This window comes from Chiloscyllium punctatum, unplaced genomic scaffold, assembly GCF_047496795.1.
Source record: "Chiloscyllium punctatum isolate Juve2018m unplaced genomic scaffold, sChiPun1.3 scaffold_198, whole genome shotgun sequence".
Taxonomy (NCBI): Eukaryota; Metazoa; Chordata; class Chondrichthyes; order Orectolobiformes; family Hemiscylliidae; genus Chiloscyllium; species Chiloscyllium punctatum.
The window spans coordinates 81359-98140 of record NW_027309932.1 but is presented as its reverse complement, the minus strand read 5'-3'; the positions used below and the strand labels follow the sequence as shown (position 1 = coordinate 98140).

General features: G+C 43.5%; 1 long non-coding RNA gene across 1 annotated transcript; it reads left to right on the top strand.

Annotated features, from left to right (window-relative positions):
- Positions 1-3402: 3402 nt before the first annotated feature.
- LOC140471908 (uncharacterized) lies at positions 3403-11158 on the top strand. The gene is made up of 3 exons (XR_011957262.1): positions 3403-3533; positions 4519-4635; positions 10748-11158. It is a non-coding gene; the product is annotated as an uncharacterized lncRNA (long non-coding RNA).
- Positions 11159-16782: the final 5624 nt, after the last annotated feature.

The window sequence follows — 16782 nt, the reverse complement described above, 5'->3', positions numbered from 1 at the left end:
GAGCACTTTGGAGAGATTAGTACAATTCAGTTATGTTTAGTTTAGCGATGAAAAGTGATAGGTACGTGCCACAGGTGAAGAATTATCAATGGGGCAGTGGCAATAATAATGCAATTCAGCAAGATTTAGGATGCATAGAATGGGGTAGCAAAATGCAGTGGATGTAGACAATAGAAATGTGGAGCTGGTTTAAGGAACAAATATTGCGTGTCCTTGATTGGTATGTCCCTGTCAGGCAGGGAGGAAGTGATAAGGTAAGGGAACTGTGGTTTACCACAGAAATTGCATCTCTTGTTCAGAAGAAGTAGGAGGCTTATGTGTTGATGAGGCCATGCAGACTTACAGATCACCTCGGAAGGATTTAAAGAGAGTTAAGAAGAGCAAAGAGAGGACATGAGCAGTCTTTAGCAAATAGAATAAAGGAGAACCCTAAAGCTTTCTTTAGGTATGTGAGGAATAAAGGATAGGGTAGGAATAGGGCCAATCAAAGACAGGAGTGGGAAGTTGAGTGTGGACACTATTGAAATTGGAGAGGTGCTAAACGAATATTTCTCATTGGTTTTCACTCAGGAAAATGAGAATATTGCAGACAATAATGAGGTAGAAGATGTTAGACGAGAAAGGATCGAGGTTAGTTACGAACAGGTGTTATCAATTCTAAAAGGATTGAAAGTAGACAAGTTCCCTGGGCTGGATGGGATTTATCTGTGGATTTTCTGGGAAGCTAGGGAGAAGATAGCAAATACTTAGGCTTTGATATTGAGTCGTCATTGCCTACATGTTCAGTACCAGAGGACTGGATGATTGCAAATGTTATGCCCTTGATCAAGAAGGCCAGTAGAGATGACCCAGTTAATTATATTCCAGTGAGCCTTACTTCTGTTGCCGGAAAGGTTTTGGAAAGGATTATAAGAGACAATATTTGTAATCATCTGGCAAACAACAATATGATTTCAGATTGTCAATATGGTTTCGTCAAGGGCAGGTCTTGTCTCACAAACTTCATTGAGTATTTTTGAGATGGTGACCAAGCATATAGATGAGGGTAGGGCAGTTGACGTGGTATACATGGACTTCAGTAAAGTCTTTGATAAGGTTCCAAATGGTAGGCTCTTAGATAAAATGCAGCGACATGGAATTGAGTGTGATTTAGCAGTTTGGATTAGAAACTGGCTTTCTGAAAGAAGGCAGTGAGTGGTGGATGATGGAAAATAATCAGCCTCCAGTGCGGTTATTAGTGGTGTGCAACAAGGATCTGTTTTGGGACCACTGCTGTTTGTAATTTTTTATAAAAGTCTTAAATGCAGGCATAGGTGGATGGATTGGTAAATTTGCAGACGACACGAAAGTCAGTGGAGTAGTGGACAGTGTGGAAGAATATTACAGGTTGCAAGGGGACTTGGATAAAGTGCAGAATTGGGCTGAAGGGTGGCAAATGTAGTTCAATGCAGCTAAATGTGAGGTGATACACTTTGTGAAGAATAACAGGAAGGCAGAGTACTGGGTCAATGGAAACATTCTTGGTAATGTAGATGTGCAGAGGGATGTTGGAGTCCACGTACATAAATGCCTGAACGTTGCCACCCAGGTGTACAGTACTGTTAAGGTGGCATACAGTGTGTTAGGTTTTATTCATAGATGGATTGAGTTCTGGAACCACAATATCATGCTGCAACTTTCCAAAACACTGGTGCGGCCATATTTGGAATATTGTGTGCAGTTTTGGTGCCATATTTCGGGAAGGATGTGGAAGCATTGGAAGAGGTGCAGAGGAGATTTACCAGGATGTTGTGTGGTCTGGAGGGAAGGTCTTATGAGGAAAGGTTGAGCAATTTGAACGTGTTCTCATTGGCAAGAAGGCGGCTAACAGAGGATTTGATAGAGACATAAAAGATGATCAGAGGCTTAAATAGGGTAGACAGTGAAAGTCTTTTTCCTAGGATGATGACATCAGTGTGTATGAGGGGGCATAACTACAAATTGAGGGGTGATAGATTTAAGACAGATGTCAGAGGCAGGTTCTTTTCTCAGAGACTGGTTAGCGCGTGGAATCCACTACCTACTAATGTAGTTAACTCAGCCAATTTAGTGAGATTTAAACAGTCCTTTAGATAAGCACATGGGTGATTTCAGGATAGTGTAGGGGGACGAGCTGAGAATAGTTCACAGGTCGGCGCAACATCAAGGACTGAAGGGCCTGTTCTGCGCTGTGTTTTTCTCTGGCTATTGTGCTACAAGAGATTTTTACTGTCTTAAACAGAGTGATGGATCTTGTATTGTGAGCTTACAAAGTGTCACTGATCTCAACCAAACATGTACAAGGTAGCGAATGCTGCCTGACCTGCTGTGCTTTTCCAGCAACACATTTTTCAGCTCTGATCTCCAGCATCTGCAGTCCTTACTTTCTCCATGTACGAGGTAGAGTCAGGGCAATAATAAGAGGCTGCAACAGGAGGGAGACAGGTATCTCCATACAAAACCCGACTCCTTCTCAACTGTTTTCACCACAAAAACCGAGCGCCTTCCAGAAAAGCATCTGTATAATCACCACAACATTTTGCCCCCACAATCGTGGTATCTGGCTGTGCACGAAGAGCAGTGCAACAGTTTGTACTGGGACCCTGAAACGCTTGGTAAAGAGTCAAATCATCTGAGCATTGAAAGCCCCATCACATTGCATGCATTTTCTCTTGTTTTCACTCTCTTCCTGACTTCCCTTAGTTTTCCTAATGAACCTGCTAAAGTTGTTATTACACACATCTGCACAAGCTGTGAATTGAACCCAGGCCTCTCGTTCAAGATTCGGGATATTTTCACCGCGTCACAAAACATCGACTTGAACTTCCTTTGTCCCTTGCCTGCTAAGTCACACCTGAATCAACTCTGCAATTGGGAGGAAGGGGCGGAACAGGAGGACCGAGTAGCGGCCGGTCCTTTAACCAGAGTGAATGAGGAGAGGGGCCAAAGCATTCTCGGGAGTGAACGCTTCAGGATTGGTCAGAGAGCAAACTATTTTGCAGGATTGATCATTCTCACGACATAGTGGAGCATTAAACGTCTCTCATAAATCAATGTGAGATTTTTAAAAATACTGTAGTTGAAATGTAAATCGGATAACGTACATATTTCCAATCGATTCACACTACTCGAGAAAGAAACTTCTTTTCAAACTCCCAACACAGTTGGTGATTTACATACCTGGCCGGTATGGTTGATTTGGACCAGACAATTTCCATGTTAGACATCTCCATGATTATAACTCGACAAAGCAATTGATAATGATTAATATTTTACCCATCAGTCTGTGCAGATATGAATATTCTCTATAAACTCACTGATCACCTCAGACGCACGCGCAGTTTGGTTTCTATGTAGAGCATGCGCAGTATCACATTGGTCAGGACACAGAGAGACATGGAGCTACTTTGGCCGGCAGCGGCTGCGATCGGCTTCAGAAAGCGGCGCTCAGAGCCGGTGTGTGGGAGCCTCGCCGGGAGAAAGGAGCGGAGAGAATTCACAAGTCCCGGATAAAGGTGAAAAAAAAAACTCGGAAAAGACCCACCAGGCCCGGGTAAGGAGGTGGCGGTCTCTGATCAGGGAAGGGGCCCAGAGTCACGGCCGCCATTTGTTTGAGGGAAGAGGGAGCCCGGGCCTCAGGGCCGCCATCTTGAGAAGGTCAAGGTGCAGGAAGGCGGGGTTATCGGGGTCTGTAGAACAATCAGAGGAAAGGGAAGCCCCATTGTTATTGATCAATTCCACGAACACAGCTTCACTGGGCGATCCTGCAGGAATATCCTCTCTCAGTCCTGCTGGGATGTTTCACCCAATCAGAACCAGTAGCTCTCCTCCTCTCTCAGCTCCCCTTCTGTCCTTCCTGCAGCATCTGTCCCCTGGAACATTGAGCTGCCTGTCCTGTCCCTCCCTCAGCTGTTGTTTCTGTAATACCTGTGATATCCCAGACCCATCTTAGATTACTTCACTAAAGACTTAAATGCACCCGGTGGATTTTTCTTAACATCAGCAATTGTTTAATACTCACTTACAGGTTTTTTATTACATCTTTTTTGAAGCATTTACTTCACATTCAATCATTTGCAATGGTGGGATTTGAACCTGTGTCCAGAGAACACTTGCTGACTTTCTGGATAAATTGTCACACAATAATGGCACGAGGCCATCACTTCGCCTGCTCACAGTTTGTATATTCCAGTGCAACATGAATCAAAACCCTTTCTTCCCACACAATTATTTGATCCTGAACTCTGGTGCTATCAGTCAGTATTTTTCCATGTGTGAACCCTCACTGTATGCGTCTAATTGCTGCCTCTGTCAGTGTCTCTCACTCTTGCAGCTACTCCAGATCCTGAGCCAACAGAATTCTCCACTCCAGAGAGATGAGGCAGCACAGGCCAGGGATGGAGACTAGAATTTCCCAGATCTCTGTGGGCCATTCTACATGTGTAACCCTCACAGCATCAGTCTAATTTCCGACTCTGCTTATTTCTGTGTCTTCTACAGGTACTCGGGGAGTTCCTGACTCAATAGACTTGCCAACTGCTGGTTGGAAAGATGATTGGTCAGCCAGTGAGATGAAAGTCAGGGAGGTCGGGAGCCTTTAATAAATCCTGCTGCCAGGTAAGATCACTCACAGTGCACAGAGCAGAGAGCAATGAGAGGGCTCCAAACATCAGCTAACAAGACATGACATAGACATAGTGATGGAGGGGGAGCAAAGTACAGGCACACCCCAGGCTCATACACCACCCCTACTTTAAGTTTTGTTGCACTGAGACAGCATCGGGAATTCCCAGTTTTCAATCTAGACGTGGGCTATCTTGGTGAGCACCAGGACAACAGAGGGGAATGCAGGCCTCACATGAGAGAGTGGTAATGCTGCCTGGGATCTTTCTGTTCTCTATTCCCTCTCCAACATTGTATCTATGGGTCATCTTGTGGACCAGTGTCTTCAATCATTCTAACTCCTATAACAGTTCCTATCTCTGTCATCCCCTCCCCTCTTACCAATTAATTGACATATTTGAAACCTCCAGTCTAGACGACCATCCGTATCGCTGTAACTTGCTTCAGTCTCTACAACATGCCTTGTCTCGATAGTCTCCTCCTCCAACAACTGGGACATCGGGCCTGTTTCTGTGCTGCATGACTCTTTGTTTGCAGTTTCCTAATTGGAATGAGTTGCATTTGCCTGTGTTTCGCCCATACCCCTTCCAATCTTCTCCTCTCCATGTACCTGCCCAAGTATCTTTTCCATGTTGTAATTGTACTTGTTTTTCCCATTTCCTCTGGCGGTCCATTCCGTCTATGCACCATCCTCTGTGCAAAATGTTGCCCCTCAGCTCCCTCTTTAAATCATTGCTCTCTCACCTCACGTTTATGCCTCAAGCTTCGGACTCGCCTACCCTTGGCTTTTCACCTTATTTAGGCTCTATATGGTTTCATAAACCTTTATAAGGCCACCCCGTAGCCTCCTTTACCCAGGAGAAATATTGACGACAATGTTACAAATATCTCCAACTCATGTACTCAGTGCTCTGACCAATGAAGACAAGTGTGCCAAATGCTGCTTTCCCCACCCTGTCCCCCTGTGATTCCATTCCAAAACAGTGCAACTGCACCCCTTGGTCTCTCTCTGTTCAACAACATTGTCCAGAGCCCAACCATTACCTGTCTTAGTCCTCCCTGGTTTGTCTTAACTAAATCCAACACATGAATTAAATTCCATCTTTCATTCCTTGTCCCACTGGCCCAGTTGATTACCATCCCCTTCGATAACTATATTCCCTGCCCACTCTTCCACTAATTTTGGTATCCGCAAACATACAAACAGTGACTCCTATATTTTTACCCAGATCCTCTATATAAATGATGCACATTGGTGGCCCCAGCACCAATCCTTACAGCACACTGCTGGTCGAAGGCCTCCAGTCTGAACAACTCTCTCCCTCCTCCTATCAAACCCATTGTGCATCCAGTTGGGTCGCTCTCCCTGAACCCATGTGACCGAACCTTACTAACCCGTGAAGCCTGCTCAACCCTTTCAAAGGCCTTGCTGAACCCAGAAACAATGTCTATTGCTCTGCTTCCATCTCTTTTCTTGGTCACATCTTCAACAAACTCAGGCAAGTTTGTGAGGCATGTTTTCCTGCGCACAAAGCCTCTCTAACTGTCTGTAATCAGTCCTGTCTTTCCAAATGCATGTAACTCCTATGTCTCAGAATGATCTCCAACACCTTACCCATCCTTGATTTCTGTCTCCTCAGTCTGCAGTTCCTTGGCTTCCCCTTGCAGTCTTTCTTAAATAAGGGCACAAAATTATTTTCATAGTCAGACAGTCATACAGCACAGAAACTGACTGTTGGGTTGATACCGACCATAATCTTAAACTAACCTCGTCCCTCCTGCCTCTTCCTGGATCACACCCCTTCAAACCTTTCCTATTCCTGTACTAATATTTCAAGCTTTGTAATTGTACACACAATCACCCTTTCCTTGGGAATTTCATTCCACACACAAAACACACTCTAACAGTTTGCTCCTTATGTTTTCTGATTTTAAATCTCTCCCTTCTAACCTTAAGAAATGTAGCCCCTAGTTCTAAAATGACCTGCTGTTGGGAAAAGACAAGTCACGTTAACTCTATCTATATCCCTCATTATTTTATAGACTTCTATACGCTCACCTCTCAATCTCCAGGCTCATGTGAAAAATGTCCCAGACTATACAACCTTCCTTTATAACTGAAACTTTCTATACCCATCACCATCCTGGTAAATGTGATCTGAACCCTCTCCAGTTTAATATCCTTCCTATAACTGGGCAGAGTATTCCAGAATAGGCCTTACCAATGTCCTGTACAATCTACACACGACTTCCCAAACTCCTAAACTCGAATGACTGAACAATGAAGGCAAGTACCATTTATAACCATCCTGTCTCTCCTTGTGGCAAACTTCAAAGAACTACGTACCTGAACCCCAAGGCGTACAACACTACTGAAGACCCTACCATTAATTGTGAAAGCTCGACCCTTGTTTGTTGTAACCTAAATGTATTACCTCGCATTTACCCGAATTGAACTCTGTCTGCAGTTTTTCAGCCATTCACGCATTTCATCAAGATCCCTTTGTAAACTCAGAAAACCTCCATCACTGCCCAGAATGCCACAAATATCACTGCTCAGGCCCCTACAATTTCTTCCCCAGCTTCCCACAATGTTCTGAGATACATTTGATCAGGTCCTGGGGATTTATCTACCTCTATGTTTTAAATCTTCCAACACCGCCTCTTCTATAATGTGGACTCATTTCAAGACATGGAGTCATTGAGATGTACAGCATGGAAACTGACCCTTTGGTCCAACTCCTCCATGACGTTTGTCAAACCCATTTGCCAGAACTTTGTCAATATCCCTCTAAAATCCTGATATTTATATACACATCCAGATGCCTGCTAAATATATTTCTGTTAGCCTCCACCGTTTCTTCTGGCAGTTTATATCATATATATATATATATACCAACCTCTGCAGGAAACAGCTGTCCCTTTGGTCCCTTCTAAATCTTTTCCTCTCACCTTAAAGCTATGCCTTGTAGGTTTAGACTCACCCCCCCACGACCGGAGAAAAGTCTTTATCTATTGACCCTTTTCCATGCTCATCATGATTTTAAGAAACCTTTATAAGATAACTCCTCAGCGTCCCATGTTAAAGTATAAATAATCCCAGTCTCTTCAGCTTTTCTCTGTAGCGCAAACCCTCCAACCCTGGCAACATCCTTATTCATTTCTTCTGAACCTTTTCAAGTTCCACAACATCCATCCGATGGCATTGAGACCAGAATTGCACACAATATTCCAATAGTGGTTCGGCCAAACACTGAGCGCCCCAGACCTTATCCACAGTAAGTTCCAAAGTGAAATATTTGTTTAGGATCTTGTAGTTCCACACGTCGTTGGATTTGTTGATCATTAAGAATACCGGTTTTGTCCCGAGCTCTTCTTTTGCTCTTAATACACTTTGGATTCTCCTTAACTTTATGTGTCAAAGTTATTTCATGTCCCCTTTCTGCATTCCTGATTTCAATCCAAAGAGTATTCCTACAGCCCCTATGCTCCTCAGGGATTCCCTTGATCCAGCTGGCTATACCTGACATGTGCCCCCTTTTCCTTGAGCAGAGTCTCAGTCGACAGCCAGTGTTTCTGAAAACTGTCAGCATTGAGCTGCACACAAACAGGAACATGCTGGTGCTCAACGGTCCTTTTATCTCACAATTATAATATTCCCAATTGTCAGAATTCCCTTTACCTGCAAATAGACACTCTAATCAACTTTTAAAAAGGTTAATGTCTAATACTATCAAGATTTGTCTTGCCACATTTTATAACTTTAACGTTTGGATCAGGCCTGTCTTTCAGCAAAGCTATTTTCAAACTAATAGAATTGCGGTCACTTTGCCAAAGTGCTCCCTCACTAACACCTCAGTCCTATTCCCTACCTTGTTTCCCAAGGGGAGGTCAGGTTTCGCTCCTTTCTCCAGTTGGGCCATTTACATATTGACTGAGACCTTGTCAAAGGCCTTACCAAACGCCAGGATAACCACATCATCTGCACTACTCTCATAAATAATTTTAGATAACTTTTCAAAAAAACTCAATTGAATTCATCAGACAGGATTCTCCTTTACAAAATCTGTCCTGAATCTGTTCCTTCATTTTCAATGTTGATACATCTTGACCCTCAGAATTGTTCCCAATTTTTACCCAATATCCCTATGGTCAGCAAAGTATTAAAAAGATCCAAAAGGGCCCCAGCAATCTCCTCCCTTACCTCCCACTGCAGCCTGCAATACATTTCATTGGGCACTGGTGATTTCTCCCCTTTTATGCCTGTGAAAGCATTTAATATCTCCTTATTGATCTTAACATGTTCTCGAGTCTCACCATCCTGACTGAAATCCCTGGGCTACAGTGTCTTTCTCCTGTGTGAATACAGATGGGAAGCATACATTGAAGACCTCAGCTACTTCCTCTGGCTCCATGCGCAGATCGTCCCTTTGGTTTCCAACAGACCGCACTCTTTAGCTGGGCATCTTCTTACTCTGCCTCTCGTCATATAATATCTTGTACCTTTTCCTTACTAGTGTCTGCCAAGGAGGTTTCATGGCCATTGAGTGCCCCTCATTTTTAAGGACCCCCTTGCACTCTCTATCGTTGTTGAAGGGCTTCACCTGGTTTGATTGCACTGTATTTTCTTTACCAAACTCACAATATCACTTGATGAGTATTCGCTGAACTTGGTGCCTTTGTCATTCACTGTTCATGGTACACGCTGGCCCTGAATTCTCACTGTATCACTTGAAAATACTCCCTCTTTCCAATTGTAGGCTCGACTGCAAATAGTTCCTCTGAGTCTATATTTTTCAAATCCTGTCTAATGCTAGTAATAATGATCAGTGATAGTGATAATGAAATGATAAGTAGCATTCCCCAAATTTGGACACACAACTTCTGCATGATCCTTAGCTCTTTCCATCATGACTTCAAAACGTACAGAATTATGGTCATTATCCCCAAACACTACCTTATCCTTATCTCTGTCAAAATGTTCAGTACCTACAGCCCACCCTGTCTCTTTAATATCCTCCAGCTGTTACCAAAGGCTTGTACCTTCCTCAAGCCTTTCCATCATATGATATCACTGCAAACTTCTCCAGTCCCCACAGCACTCCTCCATCCTATCCTACAGCACCTCACTCCCATGAACCTTCTACCATCCCTATAAACCTCCTTATTTGTATAAATCCCTCCAGCTCCCACAGCCATTCCTGCCCATCCTCCCTTTGAAGCCACATGACCGTTCCCCAGATCTGTAACCTTGGCCAATCTCTGCAATCTTATCTATCTCTGTGACCTCCTCCCATCACTACTAGCCTTCTTAACTCTGTAACCTCCTGCAGTCACTAAAATCATCCGTGAATGTGTACCATCCTATTGAGGACTGTCACCTCTTCCAGTCCCAACAGCTCTCTCTACCTGTAACCTTGGCCAGTCTGAAGAGTCCTTACTAATTCTTCAACCCTCGGTATTGATAACTTCATCCAGTTTCGATAACTGAGAAGAGAGGAATGAGAAGGCTCCAAACCTCTGTTAACAAGACATGACATCGATACAGATCTGGAGGGGGAATACAGTACAGGCCCACCCCATGCACAATCCCCATCCCAACTTTAAGTTCTGTTGTACTAAAACTTGCTACACTCCAACACTGCACCTTTGGCATGTTTTGTGGACTGGTGTCTTCAATAATTTTTAACTCCAATAACAGTTCGTATCCCTGTAACCTCCTCCTATCCCAATAGTCACTCCACGTATTTGAAACGTACTGCATTCCAGGTTACTATCCCTATCACTGTAACTTGCTTCAGTGTCTACAACATGCCTTATCTCGGTTGTCTCCAGTTACTGGAGGAGGAGACCGAGTCATGCAGCACGAAAATATTTCCTTCGATCCAACTCATCCATGTTGACCAGAGTCCCTGACCGAGTCGCATTTCCCTGCATTTGACCCAAATCCCTTCAAACCTTCTCCTCTCCATGTTTCTGCCCAAATCTTTTTTACATGTTGTTATTGTACTTTTCCCTACCACCTGCACCATCCTCTGTGTGAAAAATGTTCTCCTCCAATCCCTTTTAAGTCTTTCCCCTCTCACCTTATATTTATTCCCTCTAGAACATAGAAGACGGCGGCACAGTACAGGCCCTTCGGCTCTCGATGGGTTCCACAGGTTGGCGCAACAATGTGAAGCCCAAGTAGCCAACACTATTCCATTCTCATCCATGTGACTATCCAATGACCGTTTAAATGCCCTTAAGGTGAGCAGATCTACTCCTGTTGCAGGCAGTCTGTTCCATGCTCCTACTACCCTGAGTAAAGAAACTATCTCTGACATCTGTCATATATCTTTCACCCCTCAATTTAAAGCTATCCCCCCTCATGCTCGGTATTGCCATCTGAGGGAAAAGGCTCTCACTGTCCAATCCATTTCACTTTCTGATTATCTTAATATCTCAATTAATTCATCTGAAACGTCTTCACTCAAACAAAAACAGCTTCAAGTTCCTCATATCACATTCCCTCCATACCAGGTAACATCCTAGTAAATCTCCACTGAGCCTTTTCCAAATCTTACACATCGTTCCTCTAATGGGGTGACCTATCTGCTCTGTCATTTCCTGGCCTATCCCTGCTGCCCTTCTTGAACAAAGGAACCACATTTGCTATCCTCCAGTCATTCGGCATTTCATCCGTGGTCAGCAATGTATTAAATATATCCACCAGGGCCCCAACAATCTCCTCCCTTACCTCCCAAAGCAGATTGGGATACATTTCATTCAGAGGGAAGGGAGACCTGGAGCCTTCAAGAAATCCTGCAGCAAGATAGGCCCACTCACAGTGAACAGAGCAGAGAGCATTTCAGCGATCGATCTTTGGTATGGAGGACATGACATAGGTACAGAGTTGAAGGGTGAATACAGAGTGTGATGGTCCCAGGCTCAATCTCCACTCTCTCGTTTACTTTCTTCTCTGCTGTATTGAGTCTTCCTTTGTCAATATAGGAAGTTGACAGTTATCAATCCAGGCCTGTGCTGTCTTAGTGAGGATCAGTACAAAAGCGGGGAAAGCAGGCCTCCCCCAAGGAGATGGTTTTGAATCCTGGGATCTTTATATTCCACACTTCCCCCGATCACGCTAACTTTTGTCATGGGATGGAGTCATTCATTAAGGAAACGTTCCTTTCGGTCCAACTTATCTGTGCCTGGGCCATGAATGCTTGTAATTCCCAGAAAAGTTCTTTTTTCTATAACCTTAACCCTGCCCACAATCCCACTATTAATTTGATCCCTACTCCAATTCTGATGATTCCTCATATTTGTAAATTGCTCTAGTCTTGATAACATGCCGAATCTCAATAATCTCATCCTGCACTCAGTACAATAATCGCTATTTCTGTGGTTTTTCACAATAACTACAGTCCACCCTGCCACTGTAAAATCCTTTTCAGACCCTTTTCCAGTCGCCACAACACTCCGCATCTCTGTTTGCTCCTCTGAGCACCTCTAACACTCTCACTTTGTGTGGCCGGTAATCTGTGTGAATAACCCTTGGCATGTGGATGGACAATATGGTATGTGAATAATCCTGTCGCCAGAGAATGGTCAATACTGTGTGAGAATAATTCTGTGGTCTGCGGTTGGTCAATTCTGTGTGTAAATAATCCTGTTGGCTGAGAAAGATCAATACTATGTGAAAATAATCCTGTGGCCTGAGGATGATCAATTCTGGTGTGAATAATCCTTTGGCCTGAGGGTGGTCCATACTGTGTGAGAATAATCCTGTGGTCTGCGGTTGGTCAATTCTGTGTGTAAATAATCATGTTGCCTGAGAAAGATCAATACTATGTGAGAATAATCCTGTGGCCTGCGGATGATCAATTCTGTGTGTGAATAATCCTTTGGCCTGAGGGTGGTCCATACTGTGTGAGAATAATCTTGTGGCCTGACATATGTCAATAAAATGTGTGAATAATCCTGTGGCCTGAGGATGATCAATACAGTGTGAGAATAATCCTGTGGCCACATGCTGGTCAATAAAGTGTGTGCATAATCGTGTGGGCTCAGAATGTTGAATATTTTGTGTAAATACCCGTGTGGCTTGAGATTGGTCAACACAGTTTGTGAATTATCCTTTGGCCTGTGAATGGTCAATACTGTGTGTGAATAACCCTTAGCCTGAGGATGGTCCAAACTTTGTGTAATTAGTCCTGTTGCCTGAGGTTATTCAGTACTATGTGTGAATAATCCTGTGCACTGTGAATACTCAACACAGAGTGTGAAAAATCCTGTGTCCTGAGGGCAGTCAATACTGTGTGTAAATAACCCTATGGCCTTTGAATTGTAAATACTGTGTGTGAATAACCATTGGCCGAAGGATGGTCAATACTGTGTGTGACTAACTCTTTGCTGAAGGATGGGTAATACTGTGTGTGAATAATCCTGTGGCCTGTGGATGGTAAATGCAGTGTGATAATAATCCTGTAGCCTGTGAATGGTCAATACTATGTGTGAGTAATCCTGTGGGCTTTGCATGGTCAATATTGTTTGTAAATAAGCCTTTGGTCTGAGGATAACCAATACTCTGTGTGAATAAGACAGTGGCCTGTGAATGGTCATTACTGTGTGTGAATAATTCCGTGGCCTGTGTACTATCAATGCTGTTTGTAAATAATCCTTTGGCCTGAGGATGGACAATACTGTGTAGGAATAATCCTTTGTTCTGTGGATAGTCAGTACTGTGTGTGAATATTATTCTGGCCTGAGGTTGTTTAATACTGTGTGTGATTAATCCTGAGGCCTGAGGCTGGTCAATAATGTGTGCGTATACTCCTGTGGCCTGAGGATGTTCAATACTGTGTGTGTATAATCCTGTGGCCTGAGGTTTGTCAATACTGTGTGTGAACAATCCTGTGGATTGAGGATGGTCAATACTGTGTGTGTAAAATCCTGTGACTTGTAAATTGTCAATACAGTGTGTTCATTAATGCTGTAGCCATAGGCTGGTCAATACTGTGTGGGAATAATCCTGTTGGTTGAGAATGTTGAATACTGTGTGAGAATACTCCTCTAGCCTGAGGTTGGTCAGTACAGTGAATGAATGATCCTGTGGTATGAGGATAGTCAATACTGTGTATGAATAATCCTGTGGCCTGTAAATTGTCAAGACACTGTGTTCATTACTCCTGTGGCCTGTGAATCGTAAATACCGTGTGTGGAAGCCCCTTGGCCTGAGGATAGTCAATACTATGTGTGAACAATCCTGTGGCCTGAGGATGGTCAGAACTGTATGTAATTAATCCTGTTGCCTGAGGTTGTTCAATACTGGGTGTGAATAATCCTGTGCCCCATGAATGGTCAATGGTGTGTGTGCATATTGCTGTGGACTGTGAATGGTCAATACTCTGTGAATAATCCTATGGTTTTAGGATGGTATATACTGTGTATGAGCAATCCTGTGGATGGAGGATGGTTGATACTGTGTGGGAATAATCCTTTGGACTGTGCATGATCAATGCATTGTGTGAATAATCCTGTGGACTGTTAATGTTCAGTACCGTGTGTATGCTCAATGCATTGTGTGAATAATCCTGTGTGCTGTGAATGTTCAGTACTGTGTGTATGCTCAATACCATGTGTGAATAATCCTGTGGACTGAGGCCAGTCAATACTGTGTGTCTCTAATCCTGTGGCCTGTGAATCGTAAATACTGTGTAAATAAGTCTTTGCATTAGGATGGGCAATACTGTGTGTGAATAATAATGTGGACTGTGGATTGTCAATGCTGTGTGATAATCATCCTGTGAGCCGTGGATGGTCAATATTGTGTGTTAATAATCCAGTGGCCTGACGGTAGTGAATAATGTGTGCGAATAATCATGTGGATTGAGAATGTCCAATACTGTGTTGGAATAACCTTTTGGCCTAAGAATAGTCAATACTGTGTGAGAATAATCCAGTGGCCTGAATATGTTCAATACTGTGTGTGACTAATCCTCTGGCCTGAGGATGGTGAATACAGTGTGTGAATAACCCTCTGGCCTGAGGATGGTGAATACAGTGTGTGAAAAATATTATTGCCTGAGAATGGTCAATAAAGTGTGCGAATAATCCTGTGGCCTAAGGTTGGACAATACTGTGTGGGAACAATCCTGTGGCCGGAAGATGGTCTTCACTGTGTGTGAATAATCCTATGGCCTGACAATGGTCAATACTGTGTGTGAACAATCCCGTGGCTTTAGGATAGTCAATACTGTGTGGGAATAATCATGTGCCCTGTGAATGGTCAAGACAGTGTGTTCATTAATCCTGTGTCCATATGCTGGTCAATACTCTGTGTGAATAATCCTGCTGGCTGAGAATATTGAATATTGTGTGTGTATACTCCTGTGGCCTGAGGTTGGTCAATACTGTGTGTGAATGATACTGTTACCTGAGCATGATCAATACTGTGTGTGGTAATCCTCTGGCTTGTGAATGGTCAATACTGTGTGTGACTAATCCTTGGCATGAGCATGATCAATACTATGTGTGAACAATCATATGGCTGTGAATGGTCAATACTGTGTCAGAATAATCCTGTGGTTTGAGGATGTTCAATACTGTGTGGGAATAATCCTGTGACCTGTTAATTGGTAAAGAGAATGTGTTCATTAATCCTGTGGCCTCGGATTGGTCAATACAGTGTGTGAATGATCTCATGTCCTTAGGATGATCGATACTGTGCGTGAATAATCCTGTGGCCTGTGAATGGTCAATACTGTGTGTGAATAACCCTTGACCTGAGGATGATCAATACTGTGTGTGAGTAATCCTGTGGACGGAGGATGTTCAATACTGTGTGGGAATAATCCTGTGGCCTGAGGATGTTCAATACTTTGTGAATACCCCTGTGGCCTGAGGATGGACAAAACTGCGTGGTAATAATCCTGTGACCTGCAAATGATCAAGACAGTGTGTGCATTAATCCTGTGGCCGTAGGCTGGTCTATACTTTGTGAATAATCCTGGGCTGAGAACATTGAATATTGTGTGTGAATACTCCTGTGGCCTGAGTTGAGTCAATACTGTGTGTGAATAATACTCTGGCATGTGAATGGTCATTACTGTGTGTGACTATACCTTGGCCTGAGTATGATCAATACTTTGTGTGAATGATCCTGTGGCCTGAGCATGGTCAATAGAGTGTCAGAATAATCCTATGGCTTGAGGATGTTTAATACAGTGTGTGCGTAATCCTCTGGGCTCAGAAAGGTCAATAATGTGTGTGACTAATCCTGTGGCTTGAGGATGTTCAATACTGTGTGTGAAAAGTCCTGTTGCAAGAGGATGGTCAAAACAGGGTGAGAATAATCCAGTGGCCTGAGAATGGAAAATACTGTGTGGGAATAATCCTGTGCCCTGAGGATGTTCAATACTGTATGTGAATAATCCTGTGGTCTGAGAATGGTCAATACTGTGTGGGAATAATCCTCTGACCTGTAAATGCTCAAGACAGTGTGTTGATTAATCCTGTGGCCATATGCTAGTCAATGTTGTGTGTGAATAATCCTGTTGGCTGAGAATGTTGAATATTGTGTGCGGATAATTCTGTGGCCTGTGGTTGGGCAAGACAGTGTGCGAATGATCCTGTGGCCTAAGGATTATCAATACTGTGTGTGAACACTCCTCTGGCCTGAGGATTGTCAATACTGTGTGGGAGTAATCCTGTGGCCTGAGCTTGGTCAATACTATGTGTGAATTATACTGTGGCCTGAGTGTGGTCATAATCTGTGTGTGAAAACTCCTGTGGACAGAGGACGGTCAATATTATGTGTGCATAATCCTCTGGCCTCTGAATCATCAGTACTGTGTTTGAATAATCCTGAGGCCTCAGGATGTAGAATACTGTGTTTGAATAATCCTCTAGCCTGTGAATGATCAATGCTGTGTATGAGTAATGCTGTGGACTGTAAATGGTCAATACTGTATGTGAAGAATCCTATGGTTTTAGGATGGTCCATACTGCGTGTGAGCAATCCTGTGGACTGAGGATGGTCTATATAGTGTGTGAATACTCCTGTGCACTGTGAATGCTCAATACTGTGTGTGAATAATCCTGAGGCTTGAACATGGCCAATACTGTGTGGGAATAATCCTGTGACCTGACGTTGGT